Source organism: Porites lutea, chromosome 9, assembly GCF_958299795.1.
Source record: "Porites lutea chromosome 9, jaPorLute2.1, whole genome shotgun sequence".
Taxonomy (NCBI): Eukaryota; Metazoa; Cnidaria; class Anthozoa; order Scleractinia; family Poritidae; genus Porites; species Porites lutea.
In genome coordinates, this window is record NC_133209.1 from 7,474,608 (window position 1) to 7,479,607 (window position 5,000).

General features: G+C 38.5%; 1 pseudogene; it reads right to left on the reverse strand.

Annotated features, from left to right (window-relative positions):
• Positions 1–3,539: 3,539 nt before the first annotated feature.
• LOC140948756 (proto-oncogene tyrosine-protein kinase receptor Ret-like) overlaps positions 3,540–5,000 on the reverse strand; it is a 12,108-nt pseudogene continuing 10,647 nt past the window's right edge.

Genomic DNA, 5,000 nt, shown 5'->3' on the forward strand with positions numbered 1-5,000 from the left:
AACTAAATATCTATTGCGGCGTACCCCAAGGTTCTGTCCTAGGTCCACTTCTCTTCTTACTTTATATAAATGACATCCAATATTGTTCGAGCAAACTCCAATTTTTCCTTTTTGCTGATGACACTAATGCTCAATAGGGGGCTTAATAGAGGATTTACGGTATGGTTTTATGGTATGGTTTTATGGTATGGAAATGGTTTATTCCAGGTTACATTGTGGTTAATACATAAAGGGACTTAATAATCACGCGATTATAACGTTAGGGAAATATTTTGATGTATTCCAGCTTAGTCGTTGTCACTCGTGGTCATTCGTGCTCACTTGATGCTGATGGGTAAGCGGTTTCATTGAGTTTTAATCACTCCAGTTTATAAGTAATTGAACTTTGAAATCGGAAAGTACCGATCAAAAATACATAGAGTCCTCGAAAATCTTCCTTAGTGAGAAGTTGGATTTAAACGCGCTCACCATACAACATTGGTGAAAGCAGCTGAATGGGTTTGAAAAAACTTGCTAACGACGAATGCAACAGTTCTCTTACTGATTCCTAGCCATAAAGTTACTATTTCTCACTTAAATCGAATTGGCAGACAACTTCAGCCGGTCAAATTGGCAGCCGGCGAATGGGCAGTGAATTGGCAGACAACTTCAGAATATCAGACATAAGACTGTACATTTTGGATGTCCATATATTCACCCTCTTTCTCAAAGGGTGTATGCTCAAAATTTCCAATAACATATTATTCTAAAATAAGCAATAATCAATATCATACTCACATTTAAAGGGAATCGAAGAGACTGGAGGAAACTACATATTTCTCCACGTGCTCTGCCAGCTGAACCTATATTCATGTATCAAAGCAAATCCCAGTTGCTGACAGTCCATAGACATTATTTTGATTCGTGATTAAAAACAAGCTCTACATGTATAGACGACATGTAGTAACTTTTACAGAATAATAAAGCGCCTCAACTTCGCAGTATTCGCGGTATTTGAAGGGGCGCCGAAATTTAAAACAACTGAACAACGCTTTGTTTATTTCAGTAACCACGTGGTTTCAGCACGTGACCACAGCGGGTTATGGCAAGATCTTTCCGCGCGTAAAAAACACGTGTAGCTGAATAAGTTTACGCGCTGTATATTTTCTTGAGCTTAATAGTAAAAAATTATTTAGAGTAGGGCTTTATTTTTTCGGATAAAACTTTGCAGTGCCGCAGCAGAAACGCATCCGATTATTGTCAATAGCTTTTCTTCCCCTTTTTTTATTTTTCTTTTCCTTCTGGGATTATCGGACCCAAATTACCTGTCTTTCGGTCCTTAATTATGTTTATGAGCTATTTGATTTGGTTTTTGATGGTCAATATTTAAATCAGCGGAAAAAACGACATGAATAAATTTTCTTAGTTACAAAATTTCTCCCAGTGGTTTCCGCGATGAATCAAATAGCTCGCAACACCTTTATTTAAAGGTATTTGTGCCTCTTTCGTAAGGAAGCTCAGAAAGATTGTAATAGTAATAATAACAATAATTAATAATAATAACAATTTATTTAGTTAGCGCTTATTCATTTAAGAGTCCGTAAGCGCTTCACATTAATAAAAAATTGAAAATTGCCTTAAAAAAATAAAAATATAACTTAAATAAAATCTCAAAATCTTGGGACCAATTTCTAACATAAGTTCATAAAAAGGTTTGTCTTAGTTTTACTCAACAATAAGCCTTTTTGAAAAGAAACGTCTTCATGGCCTTCTTAAAACTACCTACAGAATCGCAGTTCCCGTGGAAGGGCATTCCAAAGCTGAGGGGCACATATGGAAAATGCCCTGAACCCGTACGATTTTAAATTATAAGATTGTGTCTTCAGAAGCTGCATGTTTCCTGATTTAAGGCTACGGCAAGGTCTATAAAGGTCTAATAGATCCTGGAGATAAACAGGTGCCATTCACCACTTTATATGTAAATAACAAGATCTTGATTTCTACGCGCTGCTCAACTGGCAACCAATGAAGCTCCATAAGTACTGGCGATATATGTGATCATGCTTCCTAGACAATGTAACTAGCCTAGCGGCAGAGTTCAACACGTATTGCACGCGCTGGATCTTATACTTAGGAAGGCCATACAAGAGTGCGTTAGTTATCTAACTTAATATAATGTGTTCTGACTTGTAATCGGCGTTCGGGCTCTTACCATAGAACGTAACCTGCTCCATATAAGCCCTGGGCTTCTTAAAGGCTGATTTAGACGGTACGAGTTTTGTCTACGACTATCGCGGGGGCGCGACTAACATACGTCATGACTTTCGACCACCCACACGCGCACAATTTTCACTTGCGACATCCACCGCTGTGTCGCACGAATATCGTTGGTCTAATTTACTCGACACGATTGTTAAGTCATGACGCATGCTGGTCGCGCACGATAGTCTTCGTAAGCACTGAAAAATCGTATCGTCTAAATCGGCCTTCAGGTGGTTCAAGAGGGCTTATAAACGGATGGGTTCACTCCGAGAGAGTTCATAAATGGAATCGTAAAAACGCCTCGAATATAAGCTGAAGCCGTGCTGACCAAAATATGAATTTATTTATTGTGAACTGGTTTTCATAATAAAGCTTCAAAACTCTAAATCGAATTTACCTCAATACAACTTGAGGGGGGCGAGGGGGCTTAAATACCCTTGGGGAGGGGGGGGGGGGCGTTTTTCTGAATCGGATTTCATTTCTGTTTACAGAACTTGAGAAGCTTATAAGAGGGTGTGTAGGAGAGGCCCGTTTTAGTGGCACTGATATTGGACGTATTTGTCGTAGCCTATCGATCCATCAAAGTCACAGACACACGGATGACGTTACGATCAAATGTTATTATCCAGCATGGCGCGTTGTTTTGAAACGTTTGCGAAATTATTATTGCTAGTAAAGGGGTTGTTTACAGGTCAGAGAAAGGAGAAATAGAGACGAAAAGTGCCTTGACCACTTGAAAACACCCTAACTTAAACGAATGTGCTAAACAGCTGTCCATGTAAACGCTTCGACGGACTCTCAGTTTCGAAAAAAATAAAAAGCGACTTTTCTACTACTTAGGTAAGGGTAAGTGGAAGTCTTTGAAACAGTTCAGGGTAAGCTTTATGTCTAAAAAGACGATAAAGAAGAAGAGGGAAAGAGGGAAAAATGCCTTTATTGGCACAAATTCTCGAACAGTCAAGTGAAACGGAGGTAAGCCTGTTGTTTGTCTTTCCTGCTTTTGTATAAAACAAATAAGTTCCATCAGGAGGTTCCATGCATGTTGTCGTGTGTCTCTTCAGCAGGTAAGAAAACCATTAACACACACGAGCGTGCCTCGTGTGCCAATTTTTTTGTTCTTACCACATCTGACATCATACTTGATCTATATCAAAATTAATAGTCCATAGTATGTTGTTGGATGGCTAAGAATATTTTCTTGTGTAGAAGAACCTTTCCCCGGCTTTAAAGAATTTGATTCAGAACTTTTATACACAACTTAAAAGACTTCAGAGACATATTCAGTTGGTTAAGACTGCTTTTATTTCTTAGTTTTAAGTTTTGTCGTTCCACACATTTAAGGTTAACTTTGCCAGGCTATTCACGAGATAAAATTTGAGTTGAAGCTAAATAAATAATAGTGCAATAATTGCAAGTAAAGGACAGGCGTTTCATAGCTTCCCATTACAAGTAATAATACATAACTCTAAAGATTCTATTTTATATTGAACTTATACTAATAAATCCAAAATTAGACTTATGACCTCAAACCAAATGGATTCCGCAACACCGGATAAAGATGGATATAGAACTGGTCTTCACATTTCACCCAAGTGTGGACCAAATGGATTCACGATCGATCCATTGTTGGTTATTTTAAAAACGCAAAATCTGTTTTAGGATTGACGATGTTCACATTTGGATTTTAAGCAAATTCTTCTCTTGTACAAACTATGGTCATTTAAATTCAAACAATCAGGGGTTACTTTCTATGATGCGTTTCTAAATCTTTTTAATTCTACTACACTCTTTGGGGTATTTCGTTCAAAGCAAAAAGCTGCTATAGATTTGCACGCTTAAATCGACCATAAGTCCTAAACCTACATGATCTAGAACGGCTTTAACCGCGAGCAATGTACTTTTGTAAGGGACGACTCTTAAATTAGACTATGTTTTTAACCAAACCAACTGACGTAATGTTATGAACTGGAAAGTTTTTTCCTCAGACCGCAGCCTTAAGTTGGTAGTTCTACTCTAAACGGCGATTGAAATCAAAGAAACAGCTCTGTGCATGCCGAGCCCGCTGTCGCCGCCTATTTCGCTCGTTTTGGGCTCTTGCACTTGATAGTACGCTTTAGTCTCGTCCAACTGTTTCAGGTCAAGGTACTTGCTCAGTCATGGTTCCTTCCAGCCTTCCAACCAGCTCCTGAAAACTTGGTCGTTCATCCGGGTTCTGTTTCGAGCACTCCATCATAAAAGCGTAACTAACAGATAACAAAAACACATTTTTTAACCCTCAGATGAACAAGGATGGGATGGATACTAAACCCATAGTGTTTATTTATTTTTTTAGGTTTTTGTTTAAAGCCCGTTTTTACACAATTGGGTGGCAATCCGTTCTATTTAGCAAACCTGATACCCGTTTCTAGCCAATTTTTCTTTTTCCCGAAATTTGGACAAGCGGGAGTGAACTGAGGGAGGGTTACAAGGACCTTTTCTGATGAAATCTATTTTGTTAGGTTCTTGGTCAGGTGGGAAGATTATTCCGTCATAAACGGAAAAATATTTTGAATGAACGATATTTTTTGTTACTAGTTAATAATATGATGCCTGGGAATTCTCATGGCTTACAAGTTGTCCGAGCACAGGTCAGGTTTTTCCAATCGGTGCCCCGTTCTGAGGAGACTCATGACCTCAGCGTTGTTAAGCAGTGGGTAGGGTGAACCTCCTGCAATAAAATTGAAAAGGGTCTCTCGATTATGATTGTACTTTTAACACTA